Genomic DNA, 27,710 nt, shown 5'->3' with positions numbered 1-27,710 from the left:
ATTACGTTAATTTGAATTATGAATTCAGTGAATTCAATTAATTGGATATGTTTTTGATTGCACTATTAACTTTCAACTGCTTTGTCTTCAGCTCTTTCTGGAAAGTTCTGATGCTCCTGCTTCTTTAGAGTAGTATTCTTGTTGTGAACACTAGAGAGTGCTAATCTAACAGTGTGACCTATTATATTATATCCGGTTTAGCATGGCCTTGTTAGCAAGCAGGACCTGATTTTACCAAGTGCAACATTCCTGGATCAACATCTTTGTTGACCCTGGAACAACATTGTGATTAACCAATCAGATTCGAAGAACCAGTTTATAGTTTTGGTGAAGTTTAGGTATACAATCAGTGTTTGGTGCTAGTACATCAATGTCTTTTATCAAACATTTTCTCTGATTTTAGAGATTTATTCATGGTTAGGGTTAGGTTTAGGTGTATGGTCAATTAATTTTAAAATGTTCACATCTGATGTTTACATCAAAACACATCTCAGCTCAATAAAATTAGGAAGTGCATGTTAGCAAAGATGCTGTAATTATAAAATGTTTGCAGACAAAAAAAAAAAAAAACCTTCTTTCCATTTCCATTCCATTAAATTACATGTGTCTGATGAACTCATGCAACGTGTATTATATTAATGGTGAAAAAACAAAACAAAAAAAACCCACCTTTTATAGCATACAGTACCATAAAGTTTTACAACTTGCAGTGAGTCAGGTGTTACATTCATACTTCAAACTATTTTGTTTTAATCCCTGATGTTGACAGGTAAAAAGTTCTTCAGAAAAAAAAAAAAAAAAATGTAGCCAGTTTGAAAATAACTACTGAGACTAACACCACTGATCTTTTTAGAGAGAGAGACAGATGCAGATGCCATAGAATATCCTTTTTGATATTTCACTTACATAGGGCTATTTTCATATTTTATCTAATGTAACAGCTTGTTTTGACAATAGTTTTTTTTTGAAGCATCTGCATTTATAGAAGCAGCAGTTAATTTCAGATTACAAACAAGGAAGTTAAATTGCGTAAGTGCATTCAAAGGTTTGCTGTTCATTCACACCCCATCCCGCCCACACACACTATTCACATGCTGACACTCACCACAAATGTCCAGTTATAGATTTGCATGCATAAGTTGTTTGTCCACCAGAAGATGAAAGCCCTTTTCTTTCCAAAGCCAGAGAAATCCAAGCAGGTTTTATTGTGACTGCAGCTGCTTAAGTGTCAAATGCATTACACACGGCAATAAAAACACCCAAATCATCCGTCTGCTGATAATATTTGTGACAAAATCATCATTTTGCAGACTACATTATTCTTGTTTGTGTATTTTTAGTTTGCATTTACATCATCTTGGTAAGCAGTAAGCAAGGGTGCGAACAACGCTGCATTATACCGTCATTCATTTGCCAATGTAAATAGTTAATGTTTACATAATTGAATGTATAAAAGCAATAAACCAGTGGATTACAGTTAATTTATAACAGCTAAGGGGCGTTGTTAATAGGCACGAAGCGGTGTGGTTGCCAAACAACACACAGGCATAAATAAAGGTGTACTGTATGTTTGTAAAATAATTTACAACAGCTTCGAATGTGGCTCAACCAATCAGGGTCAAGGACATTTTTGAAGCATGCGTCATTTTTTTTTTTTCAGCATGAGACATGTTTTATTGACCTAATTAAGTGATTAACTCTTTCCCTGGCAGAGTTTTTTTTTTTTTAGGTTGCAGTACATGTGGATTATATTCAGTGGAATAAGCAAAGCATAGATGCAGAAGAATGAATCAATCAGCACTCCCAAATCTTGCACGTCCTTTCCCACTTCCTGGATTGACATTTCGTTAACATTAGGCAGTTTTGATTTATATGCTGTTTATTACTTATAGTATTATTATTTTTCATATGCATATGCTTACATATTAGAATGCTTATTTGTGTGTCTTCATCGCCTGTGTTTTTTGATCGGAAGATTCTACTCTCATTCAGAAGTATGTAATATTGTCCCCAAGCGTATAACAGTGAAAACACGGAAAGCTATAAAATCTTGTCTTTGGAGGGGAAGCGTTTTCTAATAAAAAGATCAAAAACATTATACAATCACATGTAATTTAAGAGTAAGTAAATATTTAACTGAATATATCCCTAAAAATAACATGTATAACACATTTCAGATGAGTTTCATCTGAAGACTAACAAAGTAACACTGCTGCATGTAAAAGGATTGAAAAGAAAAAAATTTGCAGAAAGACTATAACAGACTATAACAGATTATAAAAAGGTTTATAATCTGTTGTCTTTCTAGCTTACATGGAAACTGTACTGACTGTAATTGCAACATTAATGAGGAATTCGATCATCTTTTTGTGACAATGCCTGCATACACCACCTCATCCTCCTGTTTGACTCCCTAAAAGATACGAAGAAATCAGGAGACACATGTCAGATCTGCACATTAGCTTTTAAAACTGCTGCCAAAGTGCATTGTTTGCTAACATATCAAATATTTAGTGTGCTAGTCTTCAGGGTGCTAAGTTGTGCTGGGCAGTATGATCCAAAAACTGTTAACATGTTTGTCACATTGGTTTTCTGAAGACCTCAGTTTCCGGTGAGACAGTTTAACACACTGAACTATGCCATGTTAATTATTAGAAGTGTTTTTCCAGTTGTTTTGTGAAGTTGAGAGGTCTGTATCTGACCCTGACCATGTATATTTTTCAAAACTAAACTTCAAATCAAAACTTATTAACTATTGAAGCTAAGGGTGGGCGCTTTTACTTTTTCTGTTGAAAATAAGGTTGTTATAATATCAAAATGAAGGAGAAATAATAATAATGCCACATAATCTAAAATGCTGTATAGTCTTCACTGTATAAGATACAGATTAATGCTTATTAAAGCTACTAGAATCATTCAGTCAAGAGCAGTAAATGCTGGGCTGCTGTCACTTTAAGACCTAATGCATGGATCAAAAAAAATGAATACACATTTAATTTTCTCCCAACGTTTTTTACTTGAATATTTGCCATGAATTAAATTATGACTAAAACTATGTGCAAGCACTTTAGGTGCAAATAGCCTACACTGTTAAAAAAAAAAAACTGTCAAATTTACGGTAAAATACCAGCAGCTGTGGTTGTTTTTTCTATCATGATTTTGGTTAAAAAAAATACGTTGTCTATTGTAAAATTTAGGGGTTACAAAACCAGTATACCGTATTGTCTTTACAGATTCCACATTTTTTTCACGGTATTTCCTGGCAACCACAGCTGCCTGTATTTTACCATAAATTTGAAAGTTTTTTTGAACAGTGTACCAAATTGAATTCTTTTAGTTTTTTTTTCTTTTTCTTGTGTGTGTGTCTTTTAATGCCGCTCTTTATCTAGCATGTGTTTTTGTCACTCTAGCATGTGAGTAACTTCAAGCTGTACTGTGCTAAGTGGATATATTTACAGTGATATGTGAATATAAACAATATATTAAAATCTCCTAACTGACACTATGCATCACTGTCACAGTCAGGGCTGTCGAAATGGTCTTGTACATGTAATTTAAACTAAAAATAAGAATTATTATAGCTATCATATGTATTATTATTATTATTTTTAATTATTGTCATTGTTTTTATTATAACAGAAAGAAGAGGGGAAGGAAGGTTGTGGGACATCAACATCTAATTAAAAAATATTCATTAATGACACAGTTATAAATGATCTTACCGGTTTCTGTGCTTTTTGTTTGTGGAATGTTGGTTCAGCGTAAGTGATCTCTTCATTACCAGTCTGATCTGTTCCTACAACAATCATTAAATCAACACAAATCAACAACATTAATGTTTTATTATTATTTGAATACTTTTACAGATGTGTCATCAATAGGATACTCTTACCTAATCTTACGTGTCTCCTGTAGATCCAGTAGATCGCGACTGCTGCTACAATCAACAGAAATCCAGCCACAGCAGCAGAAATCAACACTATCTGAGATTCAGAGCCTGGAGAATATGAAGTAGAGTTTGAAGTAGAGTGTGGACCTGGTGTCACAACGGCTAAAGAAGAGTCATTAATGTGAGTAAATATATGCTATTTCAGAAGAAGCTTTTACAGTCACAAGATTTTTTTAGCATTCATATACCTGGACATGGTTGACAGAGTTTGCTGATGTCCAGATGTGTGGTCTGGTTTGTGATGGGATTGTTGATCACACAGCTGTAGCTGTTTTTCTCCTGATATTCCACCTCCAGAGGTAGAGAGAGACTGATGCTGAGATCAGACACACTGATGCTGGACAATAAACTGTTTCCTTTGTACCAGGAGAGAGTCACATGACCCACATTCACCACTGAACACACCAGTGAACAATTCTGCTGTGATGAAGAATGATGATGATGAACATTGTGAAGTGTTACTGCTGATGACAGGAACAGGAAGATAAGCTGAAATGAAGAGAATAATTTAGGGAGTAGTTGACAAGACATTGCTTCTTGATATATTGTTCAGTAATCTGTCTCTAGGGTCACTTCTTCTTTTATCATGCTCAAATATTTTGTATTTATAGTTAATGTCTTGCTATTAATTTGTGACTTATTTAAATCTTAAAGTTATGCATTTTATATCATAATTTGCATTATAACACTGCAAACTTACAATAATGCTTGCTTATTTTAAAATATATTAAAGTGAACTATATGTTGAGTGTCAGTTCTACGGGTTGGTTGCCATAAGAAATAGATTTAAACATTAAAATATTAATATTTACTTATATCGAACAATGAATGAGACACAGCAAACATTTATTACTTTGTACGCGTTCATGTGACTTCAGTAAAGCTGCTGTTGAAGCAAAGAGTTTTGTGAAAGATGCTATGCAAATATAATTAACCCAAATTTCACTTTTCATTAAAAGTAAATAGAATTAGGTATTTGTGATTCTTTTTATTTGTTTATTTCTTATTTTGTGTATTTTGTATTCTAGTATATAAGGGCAGACAACAAACACAATGAACTTTTCATAGTTTGTGAAAGGATGCATTAGAGACCAGTTTGTAAATGTAATTACAGTGTTATATTCTTGTGTATCTGTATCTGTATTCATTCTTGTAAGCTGTGGGAGTGACAGAGGACCATCAGATATTTTGGAAATTAACTTCAAATCATGAAAGTTAAGCCACTGATAAGAAACCCATATTAAGATTAGTTTTTCTAATAAATATTAGACAGAACAAGCACAACTGTAGCTGTGACTCACCATAGACAGTAAGATTGAATCTGTATGTGGTTGTTGGTTTTGTGCCTTTGATGATTACTGTATAATTTCCAGAGTCTGTTGTTCTGGTGTTTGTGATGGTCAGAGATCCAGTCTGATTGTCCAGCTTCAGTCGGGCTCTGAATCTCCCATCAAGAACATCATCATATGTGGAGACAGTTCCATCCTCTTTAGTGATTAGAGCTATAGATGTCGCTTGACGTCCAAATGTCCATGTTATCACATCAAGTTTCTGTAGTTCAGTAACATGAGTCTGTAGATCGACTGATTCTCCCTCCGTCACTGACTTCACTTCATCTTCAACACCAAACACTGGAGAACAGACAGAGTTTATTTTCAGTCACTATTAAAGGTTCTTGTTAAAGTTAAATAAATGACTTGGTTTAATCAAGGATTATCTTTAATCTTGTAGTTTTGAAATGATCACATGCTTTCTTCTTGACTTTGACATTAAGTGAGTCTCTGAACACTGTGGTAAAGTGAACTCTTATTTTTCTTCAGAAAAGTGACCATTTGAGCTGATTTTCGTCTAGTTGATCTCAGGTCAGACTGTGTGTGAAGGACCTTTATCTCCTGCTCTTGTTGAACTTAAACCTCAGAAGTGAAATAAAGCTGCAGACGTTACAAGAAAAAAAACACAGACTGAGTACATTTAATTGGACATCAACCTCTCTGGTGATGATTTTAGGCGAGTAGAAACAATATTTTTTATTTAATCATTAGACCAGTGTGACAACAACATGCTTTATATGAAGTTTTATATAAAGCATTGCAAAGATATACATAATCCTCCTCATCAGTCATGATTTTATAGTCTGTGTGAACACCATTTGTGTTAGTTCCCCAAAAATCTATGAACGAGAAACACATCTCTAAATTTCACCTTTCTATTGCTCTATTTTCACAAGGGGCATTTTTTTTTTGTTCTTCTGCTGTTGTCATTTATTGTTTTATTTATCCCATTTATTTTATCAATGTAAGATTATTTCATGTTCAACATAATCCATATATAGAGACTGCACTCTACACAGCAAAATCTCCAGTGTTAATTTAACACCCTGAGTGTAGAGTCTGTGGACTCATATAAACACTGAAGTAGTGTTAAAAGTAAAACACTGAAGCAGAGTTGAAGTTAATGAGATAATTAAGAAGTTAATTGAGTTATGATTGAGCATTATTGAAGACACCTGATGTTAACAAGCAGAATCACCAAACGAGAAATCACAATTTGTGTGTCACCATTATAGTGGTCAGTGTTTGCTTTAGTTGGGATCTTGGCTTGTGGCTTTTTAATTAAAAAATGTTTCACAAAATGTGATGATTACGTTTTAATGTAATCGTTGTTTGACCTGAGTTACTGAACTAATTTATAGTGTTTTCTATAAATAAAACTTCCATTATTGATTGTAACAACTTTGATTCCACAATGAAAGCATCTGCATTTTCTATTCATTTTGTAGCCATTGCAAGTTTTTTTTTTTTTTTTTTTTTTTTTTTTATAATCAAGGAGTCTTTTTTTAGGCACATACAGATAACAAGAATCAGCGTATGAATCTCAACAACGGTGACAAACAACATATTCAGATAAACCGATCTACTCTGAACATCACAAAACTAGATACTAAAAATTCACATAAAAACAGCAAAATAAAATATAGTTAGAATAAAAAGTTAAAAAGACCGTTCAGCTCATAATTTATTCAGGCCGCAATGCATGATGGGAGCCATGGGTGAGTTTTTATTGGCTACAACATGCTTTTTTGATGGTCACCGTTGTTGTGATGCTCACACTGATTCTTGATGTCTGTGTGTCTAAACTAAATATTTTTTCTTTATGTAGAACTAAGTTTGAAAAACATGTCATATTATGCCAAAAATGATGGATTGCTATCTCTGTTTTTCCCTCTTAATTTAAGCTCTTAAAACTTAATTCAGATCACTACATGACAATTAGTTCAAACCACAATCAATAGCACACATGATTGCCTTTGCTCTGGTCTGTATGTTATAATTCTGTTACCACAGCAACACAAAGTCTAAAGTAAACATTTGAAGGTTCAAGATCCCAACTAAAGCAAACACTAACCACTATAATGATGACACACAAATTGTGATTTTTCTCGTTTGGTGATTCTGCTTGTCAACATCAGGTGTCTTCAATAATGCTCAATCATGACCCAATTAATTTCGTAATTATCTCATTAACTTCAACTCTGCTTCAGTGTTTTACTTTTAACACTGCTTCAGTGTTTATATGAGTCCACAGACTTTACACTCAGAGTGTTAAATCAACACTGGGGATTTTGCTGTGTACAAGATACGTTCAGAACAATATATCTAGTACAAAACAAAAGAGCTAAATTAATACAAATACAGCTACACTGTCAGAAATAGGGGTACAGAAGGAGTCCATTTCTGTCCCCCAAGGTACAATCTACACTAATGTACCCCATAGGGCTTATTATTGGACCTTAAGGTACATGTATGTACCTTTTTGAGGGTCAAAAAGGTACATATATGTTCCCAAACATTAAAAGGTACATATATGTACCGTTTCTTTTAAAGGTTAAGGTACAATTTGTAGAGCCAGCCCTGATTGGCTGCTTGAATCTCAATTTAAAAGAACGTCTGGTTTCTTCTGTTTCTTTCTTTTGGTGGAGACAAAGTCATAGCACGGTAACGCATTGTTCTTACCAGATTGGGTAGTCCAAGTGCCAAAGAGTAAAAGTCCTGCCATATTTTTGCTCCACCCATGAACTCAGCTGCCGATTTCACCAGAGGAGGAACCAAGTCATTCCTTCCAAGTCACAAACGAGTCTTGAGTCAAATCCCAAGTCCTCAAAGAGTTAAAGTTAATGAGATAATTAAGAGACTAATTAAATGATGATTGTGCATTAGTGATGAACACCTGCTGTTAACAATCAACATCACTAAAGAGAAAAGAGAAACACAAGAACTACAACTGACTTTAAGCACAGCCTTGCATGAAATCAATTGAAAGAAAAAAAAAAACTTTGCCACCATAATTGTGGTGAGTATTTGCTTCAGCTGAGCTCTTGAGCCTTTAAGCAGTGTTTAAAAATTTGCTTCTAAACAATTTAATTATTGTTTTGAAGCAAACATTTGTGCCATGCTGATACAACTCTTGATCTAGCAGATGATTGTATGATATTGATTACATTTCTTGATTATACGTTTAAAGAGAAGGGATTGTGGTTTAGTTGTTAGAGAGGACTGCCATGTATTCACTGCTCTGTCTGTGTGTGTCTAAAAAGCACTGGAGTTCAAGCTTCTATATGTGTTACAAATTAAAAAAAAATTCAATACCCTGTAAATATTAGAGCAATTCTTTTTTTTGTGTGCATGCTGTAGTTTCACTGGAATTATTCAAAGCCTAAACATGTGATAAGAAAGAAAACAGTAATATTTGAGACCTAGTTAAACCAGCTCATTGTGACTGTCTAATGTCACAATTCTGTCTTCTCCACAACAACCCATGCAGAGCTACAGAGAGAGATCTAGCACAACAAGTCAAGGGTCAAGAGCACAATTAAACCAAACACTGATCTCCATGATGGTGGCATAATTTTAACCAATAAAACATCAACATCTGATCCTCTGTAATTCTCAATAACAGCAGGTGTTCATCACTAATGCACAATCAATAGTCACTTAATTATCTCATTAACTTTAACTCTTTGAGGACTTGGGATTTAACTTGATAGTCGTTTGTGACTTGGAAGGAATGACTTGGTTACTCTGGTGAAATCGGCTGCTGGACTTTTACTCTTTGGCCCCTGGACTTCCCACCTCTGTACAAAACTGGTCTCTTAAGGTACAAATCACAAGGGTACAAATTTGAACCCTATGCCAAGGGTAAAAATTTTTACCCTTGAGGGTACAGCCCCAGTGACAAGCTATTGTATCCCTAAAGGTACAATTATGTAATTTATTTTCTGAGAGTGTAATAGCTTTCAGTGTTCATCAAAACACAACAGTATATGATCTTCTTTCAGGCTGGTATTAATAATGATTAGTTATTTCAGTAGCAAACAAAGTACAGAATCTCTAGATGATCTGAATGAACTGTATTACAGTCCCATTACAAACACACAGACTGACATAAATCAGTAAAACTGCATTATCTGTACAGTCAGCTTTCAGAACATAGGAAAATAAGTGGTTTTATTTTAGGTATTTGAATTAGATTTATGCCCTTTCAGACCATCAGACAGAAAAAGCCAATGGATGTTTAAAACACTAGATTCTGATTTCATCATTTAAGATGTCAGTAGAAAACGCACTGAATGTGAAACCAAATGCAGCAGTATCTCAGAGAGAAATGCTAGTTTGATTATGATTCTGGTACAATCATAACTATAAAACTGTTTCATACTTACCAACCAGATGCCAAAAGCAGCAAAAAACAAACAAGCAAAACATTTTCTTCATCAGCTCAGAAAAGGAGAAATGTATTAAAGTCCTACAGAGATCTCTGTAATTACTTGAGATGAAAACAGTTCCTGTTTGTGTTAGTACGTGTCTGTTGTCAGCTGGTTTTTTCTTTTTCCTAAACCACAGAGCTACATGCCATCATATTAATGATAATGACCTGTCTCACTCTTGCACTGACTAATTTAATTTCTAGTCTAGAAACAACCATAGCTTATTTGTCTGTTTTTTAAAAAAAGGACTGCAAAGCAATTTCAAAGAAAGGAAGGGAACTCTGAAAGGGAACCTTATTTACTTCTAGCTAAATTTAACTGTAACAGAATTTAATCTAATCTGCACGCTCAAATAAAACTCAAAAAAAATTTTGAATGACTTTACTTAACACATTGTTTACAGTACATTATAGAAAAAAGTTAACTGGTGTCAGGAGTTAAAAAAGCTGGAAATAATTTCTAGAGCTTGCTCTTAAAGTCTTGATGTCGATCAGTCCATTGTGATGCTTCGTTTATAGATGGAGAAAGTTCATCATCTTTGTCTATACATGTTCTTGTGCTGAAATAGTGGCAAATGCTCAATGTGGAGCTAAGGTGTCAGTGAAAGACTGACCAAATCAGCATGATCAGCATGGGACAACACCACAAAAGAAGCCCGTCAAAACAAAAATTATTCATATATATATCATTAATAATATATAATATATCATTTTTGCCATTTTTTTTAATACAGTAGTGGGTGCAGGACACTATAGTTCATTTATGCAAGTGAGGACAGCAAAATAAAGTATATTTTGACATAAAACACCCAAAAATTCTTCATACAGTGGACGACCAGTAAAGCTGATACAAATTAGGGACCAAAAGTTTTATTTGACACTGTTTCATGACATACCTTTCTATGAATGTAATCTGACATTATCAAGATGATTTTGTCCTGACAGTTTAACTCTGTATACTTGTCATAATGTATTACGATTTTCGAAACTATAGTGAATAAACTGTGATCACGTGAAAAATGTTGAAGGTGTCTGAATACATTTTGCTTTGACTGTACGATATATTCCAAGTACAGATGAAGCACAGGTGCAATTGAACTTTTACATTAAAAATAAGAGAATACACCATCTGAGGCTGTGCATGTAAAATAATATTATTGCAAAGAGCAATGGTGTAAGATTCCTCCTGACCACTGAGTTGCAAATACAGGAAACACTTGGTGGAAGTTACTGCAGCCAAAGCAGAAACAACCATATGATAATAATAAAAACACAATATATTTTGTTATATTTTGTATGTGTTTGTCTATTGGGTGATTGACTATCATGCAAAATAGCATCACTTCTCAGTAATTTCTTAGTTTAATAATACCTCTTTAGCATTTTTAAGACATGCCATAGGCTACTACCTCTTTTTGCTTCCTCAATTTCAGTAGATGTTTGTAAATTAAACTCTCAATTGCAAACTCTTATTTACATAAAAACAAACATAGGCTATCTGAACTTTATCACGTCGCTGTATCCTGTTGCCAAAGGTCAGTGTGTCGCTCGTGTTATCAGAAATCCACAACTGTCTGCTGAAATCAATGAGATCATGTCACTTTGTCAGTGTTGCTGGTGGTGTAAATGTTTTCCAAGACAGAAAGCATTTTCGGTCCAGAACCGGCCAACAGCCGGCCCTCGGGAAATCCATGCCGGCCAGATGTGGGCCGGTTCTGGGCCAAAACTGCTTGCTGTCTGGGAATTGTTTGTTTGTTTGTTTGTATTTGAGCGAACAGTGCACCACGTTCAACAGTCAAAGAATTCATATTCTGTAAAAATGCTCAAAGAACTTATTTTATCATATGCAAATATAGTCTATGAATATGCAAACAGAGTCTATGAATAAGAAACCATTTCAAAGAAAAGAGCACAACAGTCGGACTCCATAAGGAAATAGATTTTTAACAATAACTGATAAACCTTTATAGACCTGTTGTGAGCTCTGAGGTTGTTAATCAGTTATATAGGCATTTTGTTGAGGTGGAAGATACTCTGGGAAGAAACACACTTAAAAGCAGAAAATTTAGAGATTCCCATTGATATGAGTAAATCAGAAAGTAAGGCGACACATGATATCTGGCAGAAACTTTGGGAAAGAGAGATGAAGGGGAGACACCTGTTTCAGGTTCAGAAAAAAAAGTGGGAAAAGGAGATTGGAATTCAATATTTAGAAGGAAAGAATCATCAATAATTTTTAGACTTCGCGTAGGACATACAGGGTTAAATTATAGTTTACATAAAATCAATAAACATCCTACAGGGAAGTGCAATAAGTGTAATGAACCAGAAACTGTTGAACATGTTCTTATAAATTGCGTAGCATATAATAAAAAAAGACAAGAAGGATAGGATGAAGGAAATGGAGCATAATACAATATGTTTAGAAAATATTATGGCTAAAAAAAGTGGACGAATTCCTATGTAATATGCAATATTGAGAGTTTTAACGGAAACAGCAATTGATTTAAGAATATGGGGGTTTATTTTCTTTCTTTCTTTTTTTTCTTCATTTCCTGTCGACCCTCCACACTCCAGTTCAGTTGGTGGCGGTAATGCGCCGAAAGCTGGTCTGCCAACCGCCAATAAATCAAGAAGAAGAAGAAGATACGCATATCAGAAGAAAACGTAGGTGTATCAGGTGCTCGTGGCGCTTTTTTTACTTAAACAGTAATAGACGATAAAGACACGTTAAACTCAGATATAATCAAGACAACTCATCAGTAGCTTCTCAGTCGATATATCTTCGCTTTTTCAGTCTGATTCTCAGTCAGTCATTGATTCTGTGATCGGCACATACCTACTACAAACACACCGGAGGAGAAGATTACAAACAATATTCACTGATAGTCTTCATTTTATCGGAAAATCCTGTTTTTACTGAAATCTCCAGCAATATGAAAAACATCTCATTGTTCTTTATGTTGTGGATCGCGGAAGGTGACGTTAATATTTATGTTTCTTCCTTAAACACCTTTGGTTTCTCTTCTGTAATGTCTGTCGTTTCACGACAATATAAATGTAGGACAGAAGTTTCTGTTTTTATTGTCACTATACAGCGTTGCAACTTTTAAAAAGGCAACTAGCCCATTTAAAACAGTTTTCTTAAAATTCGCAGGTTGTTAGTGTTAAATTAATTTCTTTCTTTTAATCTACTGCATACTATTTGTATAATTTTCGCACAGGTGGTTATCCTGGTGTCTGTTTTTGACATTAGGAAGGAAGATGTTGATAATTTGTGTCTTTAATCAACACAGAAATGTTGATCTGTTGTTACAGTCCCATAAAAAATATGTTTGTATCTTTCTTTTGGAACCGTGCTAGTTTAAATTCATGAGCACATAATGAAATGAATCCCAGATCTTTATACTGTTCAGATTATTATTATTATTAGTTTATTTAAATATTTACTTAAATGGAAGATTATATTTCCAAAATCTAAGCCAGCAACACTGATTTCAGACAGACTTCTGAGGAAGTAAAAGGGTCTAGCGATTTGTTGAAAACCAATTCAATATTTAGTTACTAAAATGCTGATTTATTTGTAGAAATTGAGTCAAAAGTTCAAATGTAGCTTCTCTGGTGAGGCTCCACAGTCACAGTATCATGGACAATTACAGATATAACATTGTTATCAGATGAGGAATGTAACATAAACTTAGGATTCAGTTGTGCATTGGTGAATCAGCCCATGAAAGCATTTTACAACTTTCAGATGCAGCCAGTGAAGTGATTTTAATTTCATTTTCTGTCCGTGTAACTGCTCCTTTTTGTTTTGCATGTGTGTTTAGTGAAATGATCTCCGAGGAAGAGGGAAATAATATTACAATACGCTCTGGTCTCAGTGGAATAAAACAAGATGATGTGATAGATTGGAGGTTTAAAGACATTCTCATAGCTAGAGTAAGAAATAATAATAAACCTTCAGTGTACGGGGATGCTATTGATGGGAAATTTAAAGACAGACTGAAGCTGGACGGTCAGACTGGAAATCTCACCATCACAAACTTCAGAAACACTGACTCTGGAGAATATGAAGTATCCAACAGCATCAACACCTTTAGGAAGAAATTCAATGTCACTGGTGAGTGTCTGATTCATTTAAAGCTTATAATTGGCATATTTACAAATTTTTATCTCTGATTATTAAACTGCATATTTTACATGATTTTACAGTGATACAGAAAAAAAAGCCTACAGAAAGCTGTGAGTATAAAGCTGCACAATGAATCAAAGAGACCGTGATCTCAATTCAAACACACACAATCTAATTTCTAAATAAGTGATTCACTGGTGTCTATTAATCATTGACTACGTTTACAAGCTGTTAAAATTCGGGTTATGGTCGGGTTAAGGTCACTATTCGGGTTTCTGAAACATTCGGGATAACCCGTTTACATGCGTGAGCAGAGAGAGTTACTCCTGTATACACGGAATGTGTAATCAGTCGCCAATATCCCGATGTAAACGGCGACGCACGGTTAGCGTCTGGACGTAAGACGCAATATGCGTCATTTCCGATTCTTCTTCCTGTATCCAAAGACAACAACAACAGCAGCAGCAGGCGGATAATGAATAGTTTGGGGCAGATAGCGATAGTCCTTGTTTGCGCTTTGGCGCTGGTACTCCAAAAGTGTGGTGCTGTGCTGCGTCTCGCCATGTTAACCTCGACTTGTTTACTTCCGCTATACTGCACGCAGGTTTTTTTTTATGTGCCGTCTCTACTCAAAAGACCAAGAATCCTTGCGAATAGAACATGCGCAGAACACACATTTTGATGGGGATATGCCGAAACTCTTTTACAAGACCAAATATTTGGGTTAGAAAACGGGTACCCCAGGTATAATATCCCGGTTTTTAAAAACCGGGATATGAGCATATCCGGGTTTTTGCCGGTGTTTACATGGCCGTGCACAACCGGGTTATTGCTAATATTCCGGTTTTGAACAGGTTATTGGCTGCATGTAAACTTAGTCATTGACAGAGTCCTACCAGAACATTCAAATCTGCATTCAAAATTCTGTCATCATCATCTCATTGTTTTTAAACTAGTCGTTCTAAACCTGTATGAAGTTCTGTTGAATGTAAAGGAAGATGTTTTGAAGAATGTACTGTTGGTAACCAAACGGACGCCGGTCACCATAGACTTCTACAGTATAAAAAAGTAATACCATGAGTCAGTGTGGACCAGCAACTGTTTGGTTACCTAGATTCTTTCAAATATCTTCTTTTGTGTTCAGCACAAGAAAGAAAGAAATACAGGTTTGGAACAGCTCGAGGGTGAGAAAACTGACTATTTTCATATCTAGGTGAACTATCCCTTTAATGCACTGATAATGTAAGTCAAGATACAACGATGTGACTGACTCCTGTTGGTCTAACAGCAAAAGCATAGTAATAACAATGTTACAATGTTTAGAGTATTTTTAACTGTTAAATCTCATTACTTATGATATTCTAATTGAATGATGGGTTCACACTGCCAGAGACCAAGCAAATCAAAGATGGTGATTTCCAGCAATGGCTGAAAGTTTAACTTTATGCACATGAGCAGTGTAGAGATATGCTGACTGCAGTGTTGGGAAGGTTACTTTGGAAATGTAATAGCTTACAGATTACAAGTTGCCCTATTTAAAATGTAATAGTAGTGTAACTTTTTCAATTACTTTATTAAAGGAAAGTAACATTACTTTTGATAATTTTTCGAAATTTCTAATGAATGTTTATTTGCAACTTTTAAAAGCATGCAGGGTTAACCCTACAGTAGTGCTCAACACTGTCAGACTTTCACAATCCTTCATCAAAATAATGTCATACTCTAGGTTCTTCAAAGTAGCCACCGTTTGCTTTGATTACAGCTTTGCACACTCTTGGCATTCTCTTGATGAGCTTCAAGAGGTAGTCACCTGAAATGGTCTTCCAACAGTCTTGAAGGAGTTCCCCGAGAGATGCTTAGCACTTGTTGGCTCTTTTGCCTTCTGTCTGCGGTCCAGCTCACCCCTAAACCATCTCGATTGGGTTCAAGTCCGGTGACTGTGGAGGTCAGGTCATCGGGCGCAGCACCCCATCACTCTCCTTCTTGGTCAAATAGCCATTACACAGCCTGGAGGTGTGTTTGGGGTCATTGTCCTGTTGAAAAATAAATGGTCCAACTAAACGTAAACTGGATGGAATAGCTTGCCGCTGCAAGATGCTGTGGTAGCCATGCTGGTTCAGTATGCCTTCAATTTTGAAGAAATCCCCAACAGCATCACCAGCAGAGCACCCCCACACCATCACACCTCCTCCTCCATGCTTCACGGTGGGAACCAGGCGTGTAGAGTCCATCCGTGCACCTTTTCTGCATCGCACAAAGACACGGTGGTTGGTTCCAAAGATCTCAAATTTGGACTCATCAGACCAAAGCAGATTTCCACTGGTCTAATGTCCATTCCTTGTGTTCTTTAGCCCAAACAAGTCTCTTCTGCTTGTTGCCTTTCTTTAGCAGCAGATATTTTACCATGAAGGCCTGATTCACACGGTCTCCTCTTAACAGTTGTTCTAGAGATGTGTCTCTGTGCCATTGACCTGGTCTCTAATCTGAGCTGCTGTTTACCTGTGATTTCTGAGGCTGGTGACTCGGATGAACTTATCCTCCGCAGCAGAGGTGACTCTTGGTCTTCCTTTCCTGGGGCGGTCCACGTGTGAGCCAGTTTCTTTGTAGCGCTTGATGGTTTTTGTGACTGCACTTGGCGACACTTTCAAAGTTTTCCCAATTTTTCGGACTGACTGACCTTCCTTTCTTAAAGTAATGATGGCCACTCGTCTTCCTGTACTTACCTGCTTTTTTCTTGCCATCATACAAATTCTAACAGTCTATTCAGTAGGACTATCAGCTGTGTATCCACCTGACTTCTGCACAACACAACTGATGGTCCCAACCCCATTTATATCACACTTATTAAACATGACAGGGCACAACTGTGAAGTGAAGACCATTTCAGCTGACTACCTCTTGAAGCTCATCAAGAGAATGCCAAGAGTGTGCAAAGCAGTAATCAAAGCAAAAGGTGGCTACTTCTGAAAATATATATATATATATATGTATGTATGTGCTTCAGCAACTAGCTCCCCATCTAAGAGGGTTTTTAGTGTCTAGTGTCAATAGGAGTTTCATGCCATAGAGCTTCTCTTAAGACCGCAGACAGTTGTATTTTAAATAAAATACTTATCCCAGCTGCATAGTTTAATAATTGTGAATTCCATGCTCTAAAAAGTCGACAGAATGCACTTTCTGTACTTGTTTTGCACTGCTTCAGTTACATATAGGCATATGTGTTAATGTAATAAAAAGCAGTAAGTGATCACTTGGTCTAGATTTTTTTAACTGCTTAAATAAGCTGTTTATTCTAAATAGTTTTTTTTTTTTTTTTTTTTTTTATCCTAATGGTCAAAAAAAATCATTTTTTTTACTTAATTGTAAACATATTGAGATGTATATCAAATGTCGTAAAAATTTTGACAAAATTGAGATATATTTGTTGTTTTTTATATATCGTCCAGCCCTTCTCCTAGGTCCGTCTTCAGGTGCTGTCACAGTGATTGTTGGCGGTGTTGTGTTGCTGGTGGCTGCAGCTACTGCTGTGATCGCTACGGGATAAAAAGATATATGTAAGTATTGTAGCCAAGGATGTGGATCTTCTGAACTTTGGGCAGTTATGCTTTCTGTGGTTTGTTTGACACTGTCTAAAAGAGTCATTTGATTCATTCATTCAGCTGATTCGTTCAAAAACGCAGATTCATTCTGATGTGGCTTTGTTCTGAACTATTTTCATTGGTGAAAAACAGACAATATTCATTGTCAACAATGTATGTCATTAACATTACATTCTTTCTTTCTCAACTGTTCAATATCACGCTTGCAATCATGATGGTATTCAGGAAAACGCACTTTTGTTCATGATAACCACATCCAGTCTGCAAAACCATGGTGTTGATAATTATGGGAACTATTAAACAGTTCATAAATACAAATAATATTGAGCTTTATTGTGCTGTAGAATCTAAACGTAGCAGGTAATGTTTAAACCTTTTTGTGGCTTTTATGTTTGTGATTTTATGTCTTTTGCTCAGGTAGTTCTTTATCTAGCAGCATTAGAAATAAGTATCATTACATATGGCAGTGATATGACTTTGCTTCTACAGTGTGAGCTTCTGTGACTGATATTGACCGTCTCTTGTGTTTGACTTGAATCTTGTAGTGTAATAAATCCATTAATTATCAATATTACTAACATTTATTCTGGTTTTCGGCATGTGTGACTAGTTTGGATGAAGGGTTTGACTGGACAGATTAGTCATGTCATCATCACTGGTTCTCTTTGGAAATATGTGACAGAAAAGCACTTCCTGATTTCTGTTAATCAGGAAATGTAAGATGATCATGTTGTGTCCGTCTGCAGAGTTGTATTTGCCCTTCTCCCAGCATGAGTAATATATAGATTGTGTTTATCTATAGTATCCAGATATCTTTCTGACCGAGTGAATTCTTCACTTCAAAAATATTGACTCACATTTTTCTAATTGTGTCTCTTAATATCTTGTATTGTTTTTCAGATTCTCCATACAGAAGAAATGAGCCAGAGGACACAGACCTGCCTTTGTTGAAGAATAATACTTACAACAGCATCATTATGAATATTATGTGTGCATATAAATCTAATTCTGATGTTTTATACCTATTGCTCTTTGAATGTAATGCATACCTCCTTTTTTAGCTAAAATATCTGATGTGAAATGACATGTGTGAGAAACAGAATTTATCTAATGTGTTTTCTTTTTTTTTTATGAAAAAAGCATCAGATCAGAGTGACTTGTGGAATGTTATCACTCTTTTCTCTTCCAGAAGTTTCTAGAAACACTTGAACTGTTAATTATTTTACATTTAAAAACTTGTCGCTTTTGCTGGAATGCCTTGCATATTTATTTACTGTTAAAGTATTTTACTTTCGTGATTGCTTGTACAGTATTATAACTGTGCTTTACTTTCATGCTATGATACATTCACTTAATTGCACTTTAACATAAAACTATCCGATACTGGTGTTGATTTATTGTTTACTATTATGTGAGTTTATTGATTTGATTTGGTTTTTGTTTTTTTCTTAATAGAGAAGCTTAAATTATATATATATATATATATATATATATATATATATATATATATATATATATATATATATATATATACATAGTTATTATTATTTAAATATGGCTTTATTAAACATAATTTATGCTACATACTCCGTTACAGTTGGTGGCAGTATGCCCCTAATAAGTCGTCATTGTAACCCGCTATAAAACTAAGGGAAGAAAAACCACAACAACAAATACTGAAGTAATAGTAAATGAGTTCATATTCAAAGTCAAAGAGCAAACAAACTAGAGCATTTTTTTTTTTTTTAAATGGTTTTAATGTTTGTTCTAATGAATGACTTCCATCGTTTTTGTTCATAATAACCTTCAAACGTGAGCACATTTCATGCATAAAGTAATGGAATTTTCTTTTGTCAGCGTTTCAAAAATATGTCCCAAACTAGGGTCCACTCAGTCAATCTTGGCCATTTCAACCACTGCATATTATGGAATTTTATGAAAAAAAAATGTCACACAATGCAAAAATAAACAAAATGCAGTTAGAATAATTTTCAGGATGCTTTGCTTAATAATAATACGTAGTTTGAGTAATTTGTTATGCATGTATTTATGTATTTTACTTCACAATTTTCATCTGGTTGAACATAAAACAGGTGCAAAATTCCCACATACTTGCATCGAGGGACCTGAGCAGTATTACTGTTGATTTGGCTTCTTAGATTACCACACAGAACACATTGGCAGCCACAAAGCAAGTCACAGAGTCCTCAAACCATCTTGTCAGGTAGTGGTTACCGAGTTGGAGCAAATCTGTATCTGGAGAATGAATCTCACACAGTGAGGTTTTCTTTAGTATGTGGCTTTTTCTCACACACCATTTTGTTCCAAAAGCTAACTGATAAACTTCTTGAATTTTTTTTTTGCTCTTAATATAAATTGATTAAATTACACGTGAATTCACTTTTGATTGTGCAGTTTGTGTATATTCTTGCATATTCTAATGAAAGCTGGGTTTGTCTTGCTAACTAACACTATCCGTGTAACCCCTTGTAGAACACAAATATAAAGGATGTCTTTGAATAGTTTCTGACAAAAAGTCACACTGAATATAAGATGCCAAATAGAAATTGAAGAGTAGTCAGTATAATAAATAGTGTCTGGTTTTACCCCCAAATTTAACATGTTGTGGTTTTCTCAAGTGTTTATGTTAATAAAAGCTAAGCCTAGAATCATCAAGTGAGTCTTTTCACTTATTTTGATCAAAACAATATGAAAACATTTTCGGGCAGAAAGAAAGCTTAATGATCTGCTTTGTCACTATAGCCATCTTTCTAGCGTGCTTTACTAATATTATTGATTAGGGATTTGATCCATTTCTTGCGACGACATCTGCATAAACCACCTCATCCTCTTTTTTGGCTCCCTGAAAAACAAAGACAGAAGATAGAAAGAGACACAAACATTTTTCAAAACCACTTATTGTTTAATAATATATTAAACATTCAGTGTGGCAGTCTTCAGGATGTTAAGATGTGCTGAGCAGTTTGACCACTTTTTTTTAAGATTCTTATTGCATTACATATATTGTAATGTCATAGCAGTGACATTTATGTTTTAATGTTTCCTTTATTACGCACATTCATGCATAAATCAGTAGAAATAGGCTACTTTTTTCTCACATTAACTTTCTGAAGGACTTAGTTTCCAGTGAGACAGTTTAACAGTGCTTGTTTAGTAAAAACTACTGGACTGAATCATGTTAGAAGTGTTTTTACAGTTATTTTTACGAGGATGAGAGATCTGCATCTGACCTTGGCCATTAGGGGTGTAACGATACGCATATTCTATTTGAACCGTTTGGTACGATGCTTTCGGTTCGGTACATGGTACGCATTATGTACCGAACGGTTCGTTGGACTTATTAATTATATATATATAAAAAAAAGTTAAATATAATATGCATTCAACAAGGTAGCCCAATAACCCAAACGACATAACAGGCAACGCCCCTGACACCCCCGAAGAAGAAAAAAACACCAACTTATATGTTTATGGCTACTCAGTCAGGCGCTCGCTCACTCAGTACGCGCTGAGTGAGCGAGCAGTTCATGCACGGTATGCGGTGGACAGTGCGTTTAACACACCAGAAATAGAAGATCCTCCAATAACCAACAGTTCTGGTGTTTGGGTGCACTTTGGATTCCCTGTAAGCTATAATGGTGATGGCAAGAGAGTGGTGGATAAAACAACAACGGTATGTCGCATCTGCTACATGACAATAGGGTACACCAGCGGGAATACAAAAAAAAAAAAAAAAACAGCGGGAATACTTGAAACATGTCAACTAATTTACGCCGACATCACATTAGTGTGTCAGTATCTGGGTAAAGACGAAAAAGAGGAGAAACATACAAGCAACAAACTATCCCCGCAGCATTTACACAGACATTTCCAACTGACTCAAACAGGGCAAAAGACATCACCGCGGCGACATCATCATTGGTAGGCTTATAGCCGCGGATATGAGACCTTACTATTTACCATTCATTCTATCATCACCATTATAGTGGTAAGATATGGTAAATTGGAAGCGGGTGAAGAATAACGCCCAGCGGGCCTGTCTGGGGTTGAGTCTATTAACTGCTCGAAGTTATTCAAGGTTCTTGTGGATTCCCGATGTCGTAGTTTACCTCCACCGGGTTGAGTTTCCGGGAGAAGAAGGCACATGGATGGAGGCGACTGGAATTCCCCTGCTGCTGGGAAAGGACCGCTCCCACTCCAGTGGGTGAGGCGTCCACTTCCAACACGAAAGGTTGATCGGGGTCCGGGTGTACTAGGAGTGGAGCGGTCGTAAAGGCTTGTTTGAGGGCTTGGAAGGCTTTTGTGGCTGTTGGAGTCCAGGAGAGAGATTTGGGCTTTTGGCGGAGAAGGTTGGTAAGAGGGCTGATGATAGAACTGAAATTGTGTATGAATCGTCTATAGAAATTTGCAAAGTCCAGGAATCGTTGCAGTTCCTTGATAGTGGTAGGAAAGGGCCAGTCCCTGACTGCGCTCACCTTCCCCTGGTCCATCCGGATGCCACTGCGGTCGATGGTGTATCCAAGGAACTGCACTGAGGGCTGATGGAAGGAACATTTCTCGGCTTTGAGATTGAGCTGGTAGTCCCTCAGGCGTTGCAGGACCTCCGCAACGTGGCGATGATGTTCTGCCAAGCTCCGGGAGTAGATCAATATGTCATTAATGTATACTAGGAAGGACTTGTGGAGGAAATCCCGGAGCACCTCATGAAGTTCTGGAATACAGAGGGGGCGTTAAGTCCATACGGCATAACACAGTACTCATAGTGGCCAGTAGGGGTGATGAAGGCGGTCTTCCACTCGTCCCCCTCACGTATCCGGATGAGGTTATACGCGCTGCGGAGGTCCAACTTGGTGAACACAGTGGCACCACGGAGATGTTCCAGGGCTGCAGGGACGAGGGGAAGTGGGTATCGGAATTTAAGAGTGATTTTATTGAGAGCTCTGTAATCTATGCATGGTCTCAAACCTCCATCCTTTTTTGCCACAAAGAAGAAGCTGGAAGCAGCAGGAGAGGTTGATGGACGAATATACCCTTGGGCCAGCGCCTCCTTGATATAGTCCTGCATGGCCTTCTCCTTGGGAACGGATAGGGGATATATCCTTCCCTTTGGCACTGGTTCACCTGGCAGCAGATCAATTGCACAGTCCCACGGCCGGTGTGGAGGCAGCTTGGAGGCCCGCTTAGGGCAGAAGAAATCGCTGAAGGGGGCGTAACACTGAGGAATGGTGATGGACTGGTGCTCGATCGGGCTCTCGATAGAGGTGGAGTAGACTGGTAGTGGTTCAGGGGGGTGCTCAACAGGAATGGGACAACCGGAGATGCATGATTGGAAACAGGCTTCGCCCCACTTCAGGATCTCGCCGGTTCTCCAGGAAATCACGGGGTTATGGTGCTCCAACCATGGGCGCCATAAGATAACGTCAGCGGTGGATTCCTCCAGAACCAGCAGATGGATCTCCTCATGGTGCAGAAGTCCAGCCGTCTTTGACGCTCCGCCATCGTGAGGTGGTAGGAATCCACAATCATAGGTTCACTGGCTGGTTCTGGGGAGCTGGTTCTTCTAAGCACGATTGCATACGAGTGGCGAAGCGAATGGATAACTGGATGAATCTCTCGAGGCCGATGGTATCCTCATATGCAGCGAGATGCAACCGCACTCGGGCTTCCAGTCCTTGACGATAGGTTGTCAGCAAAGCCTGTTCGTTCCATCCACTGGAGGCCGCCAGAGTCCTAAACTGCAAGGCATATTCATTGACAGACATTTTCCCTTGTTTTAAAATATACAGCTTCTCACCAAACGAAGAGTCCCAAGCAGGTCTGCAGAAAACTTCACGGAAATGGTCGATGAAGCTAGAATAAGACTGGATAACTGGGTTATTCTGAGTCCAGAGTGAATCTGCCCACAGTAGTGCTTTGCCTTGCAATTGGGAAATGATAAAGGCTACCTTAGAGCGGTCCGTTGGACACATGTGCGTTTGCATCTCCAGGACCAGTGAACACTGAAGGAGAAATCCGCCGAACCAGAGTAGGTCGCCGGCCTGGCCATGGGACTGGCGTGCACGGCAGGTGAGGAAGTGATGACAGGGTCGGCGGAAGTGCTCGCCTGGTGGAGGAGATGCTGGGACTGCCATGAGTGTTCGACAGAGTGTATCTACCAGATCTTGGAATGGGTCTGTGAGGCTCATGCTTGTGCCTGTCGGTCTTGGTCCGGTCATCTGTTACGGATCACTCGGGAAGCTGAGGAGGTGACAGGTGAAGATGTTTATTTTTAATGACACAAGCAGAGGAGCAGGAAGTGAGGAGTGACAAGGAGTTAGGATCCGTGCAAGTAAGGCTGTGACTTCTTGGAGGGACGGTGAACCACACACACCCACACTTCGTGGAACTGGGTTCTTCGGAGAGAATCTCTGGACAGAGTAGAAGAGGAGTTAGTCCTTATAGTAAGCATACAGGAATGATCTTGTCGTGAACGTGACCGGACTGTGTTGCTTTTGTAGTGCAGCGCTTATGAGTGGGTGATGAGGAGCAGGTGGAGGTGATCTAATATTCAGGTGAGGGTGTGCGCTGAGATTGTGTGGAGGTGGAACCTGGCGTGTTTGTAACATTTACTTAATATTTATTAATAGTACTGATAAAACTAATTGTTATTTTTTTTTATCAATATTTAGTAGTAGTAGTAATAGTAGTAGTAATCATAATTATTGTTATTAATGTTGTTTTTATTACTACAGAAGAAATGAGGGATGGAAGATAATGGGATATAAACATATAGTTTAATAAATATGCATTAATGACACAGTTATAAATTCTCTTACCAGTTTCTGTGCTTTTTGTTTGAAGAATGTCGCTTCAGCGTATGTGATCTCTTCATTACCAGTCTGATCTGTTCCTACAAACAATAATTAAATAATAATAATAAAAAAATCAATATTAAATTTGTTTCTTTTCCTTTCTTTTTTAAAGCTATGTATTCTTCTTGTTATTTTAATGCTTTACGATTAGTTTTTGTACTTTTGCAGATCTGTCAGCGATAGGATACTCTTACCTTCTTGGTCTGTTTTTCTGTGTCTCCTGTAGATCCAGTAGATCCCGACTGCTGCTACAATCAACAGAAATCCAGCAGCCGCTGCAGAGATCAGTATTTTCTGAGATGCAGAGACTGGAGAATGTGAGGAAAAGAGTGAAGTCTGTGAAAAATGCTACAGAAAATATGATTAACCTAAATATAGCCTAAACAGAATTTAACATTTAATAAAAACGAAATAGAATTAGGTATTTTGTGATATTCGTGTTATATAAGGACAGACAGCAAACACGCACACTGAACCTTTTCATCGTATATGAAAAAAAAAAATAACTATAGTTTTTGGTATTGTCAACCCCAAATTACAATGTCACATTTGGGACATTTTGCAAAATGCAGTAAAATCAATAATCAGTGATTTTCTAATCCTCTGGAACCTTAAAGTACACAGAACAACTTTTGAATGTTTGACTGGCCAACTATTAATAGCATCCTTAATTCCCACACTATTAAAATGTTTAATTAATAGGACAGTTGATGTGACACAGTGGTAAATTTGCCCCTGTCCCGATTTTTTTGGAGTGTGTTGCAGCTATAAAAATCTAAATTTGCTCATATATACAAAATACAATTCATTTGGCCAGATAAATAATTGGAAATCTGTTCTTTGTACTTTTGTCTTTTAAATAAAGGGTAAAGAGATGTGAGGGAATGATGGATGACCATCAAATGTTTAAGAAATGTGTCAAATCATGAAAGTTAAGCCACTGGTAAGATACCCACATTAAGATATTTTTTTCTAATAAATAGTAGACAGAACAAGCACAACTGTAACCGTGACTCACCATAGACAGTAAGATTGAATCTGTATGTGGTTGCTTTTGTGCCTTTGATGTTTACTGTATAATTTCCAGAGTCTGTGATTCTGGTGTTTGTGATGGTCAGAGATCCAGTCTGATTGTCCAGCTTCAGTCTGTCTCTGAATCTCCCATCAAGAACATCATCATATGTGTAGACATTTCCCTCCTCTTTATTGATTTGAGCTAAACGAGTCTCTGGATATCCAAATGTCCATGTTATCAGATCAAGTTTCTGTAGTTCAGTAACATGAGTCTGTAGAGTAACTGATTCTCCCTCCATCACTGACACTGACTTCACTTCATCTTCAACACCAAACACTGGAGAAGAGACAGTTACACATTGTTAGTGTAAAAATAAATAAATAAACATTGGTTTAATCTAGGCTTATCTTAAAGCTTGCAGGTTTGAAATGATGCTTTCTTGAGATTCTGAACACTGCGGTGAAGTGAGGGTTGTTGTTTTTTTTCAGAAAAGTCTGAGCTGATTTTAGTCAGTTCATGTCAGACTGTTTGTGGAGGACATTTAGCACTGGCTCTCATTAAACTGAAATATCAGAAGTGAAATAAAGTGCAGGAGCCATTACATCGCAAACCACCAGAGAGACGGATCTGTTTTGAGTTCATTTAACTGGACACCAGCATCTCTGGTGATGATCTCAGGTGAGTAGAATTACTGAAAACAAAACGTATAACCATTAGATCAGAATATGTGACAACAACATACTGTATATGAAGTTTAATGCGAAACATTGCAAAGATATACTGGATTCTACTCATCAGTGGTGTGTGAACAACATTTGTGGTTGTTTCCCCAAAAAAATCTATGAACGAAATGCACAGGTCACTCAATTTCACTTTTTTATTGCTCTATTTTTTAAATCCGCAGCTTTTTAAAACTCTAAAAGTACAACAAACTAGCTCTTTAGCTTTCTAGTAAATCACAACAGGGCATAGGATAATACTTCTTCAGTGTTCATCAAAACACTACAGTATGATCTTATTTCAGACTGGTATTAATAATGATCGGTTATTTCAGTAACAAACAGACACTTATTGTACAGAATCTATAGTACAGGTAGATACAGATGAACTGTATTACAGTCCCATTACAAATACACAGACTGACATAAATCAGTGAAACTGCATTATCTGTAAGTAGTTTTTTTTAAACATTTTAAAACAAGATTTATGTGCTTTCCGGTCTGAAATTCTGATTGGATGTAAGCTTTATTTATATTGCAGATGCTTGTACCATCAGGCAGAAAAAACAACTGATTTTTAAAACACTATAAATTCTGATTTCATCATTTAAGATGTCAATAGAGCATTCACTGAATGTGAGACCAAACACAATGAAATGCTAGTTTGATTATGATTCTGGTACAACTGAAACTATAAAAATGTTTCAGACTTACCAACCAGATGCCAAAAGCTCAAACAGCAAAAAACAGAGAAGCAAAACATTTCCTTCGGCAGCTCAGAAAAGGAGAAATTAAAGTCCTGTAGTGAGTGTACGGAGATCACAGAGATGAAAACTGCTGAAGTCTGTGTTGCGTGTCTGCTGTGGGTTGTACTGGTCTTTTTTTGTTTTATAAACCACAGTCTCTCGTGTTTTATGCAGAGCTGCCTACCATCATTTTAATGATACTTTATTGATTCATGACCTCTCCCACTCTTGTTTGGGGTAAATTCATTTAGTAGTCTAGTCTAAAAACAAATACTATAGCTTAATTGTCAATTTCCAACAACAACAAAAAAAAAAACTCAGAGGGGCCATTTAAATTTATGTCTATCTGAATTTTAGCAAAGACTAGTGATATAATTTAAATTAAACACAAACAATGTATGTTTTAATGACTGCGAGAAGTCATGGTTTTGAGAAAATGACTTTTAAAGTGGTTGTTTCTGCTTTGGCTGCAGTAACTTCCACCAGACATTTCCTGTCATTGCAACACATTGGAATCTTGCACCATTTCTCTCTGAAAAAAAAAAAAAAAAACATTGTTACATGTAAGCATTCTTCTTTTGGTCAACTGCAGAAGATCATTTGCTCATGTGCTTTGTCTGTCTATGGAATATGGCTTTATCTTTGGAGTCCTTCCATGCTGTTTTTTCTTTAGAAACAACCAAATTTTCTTTCAGAGAGAAAGCCATTCACTGACACTCGAGCTGAAGATTCTTCTTAACATTCAGAGCAGCAGAAGCGTCACTGAACTTTCTCCATTTATAGACGGAGCATTGGACGGATCAACAAAAAGGTACTTCAAGAGAAACTTACTTTTTTTTTTTTTTTTTACAGAAAATGAGTTCCAACTTTATTTAAATCAACAAACCTGAAACTTAACTGAGCAACTTCTCC

The 27,710-nt window shown here is 36.6% G+C and overlaps 1 pseudogene; it reads right to left on the bottom strand.

Annotated features, from left to right (window-relative positions):
• Positions 1 to 964: 964 nt before the first annotated feature.
• On the bottom strand, positions 965 to 27,040 carry LOC113040295 (SLAM family member 5-like; annotated as a pseudogene).
• Between the last annotated feature and the right edge of the window lie 670 nt (positions 27,041 to 27,710).

This window comes from Carassius auratus, chromosome 22, assembly GCF_003368295.1.
Source record: "Carassius auratus strain Wakin chromosome 22, ASM336829v1, whole genome shotgun sequence".
Taxonomy (NCBI): Eukaryota; Metazoa; Chordata; class Actinopteri; order Cypriniformes; family Cyprinidae; genus Carassius; species Carassius auratus.
This window is presented reverse-complemented; position numbering and strand designations above follow the sequence as displayed.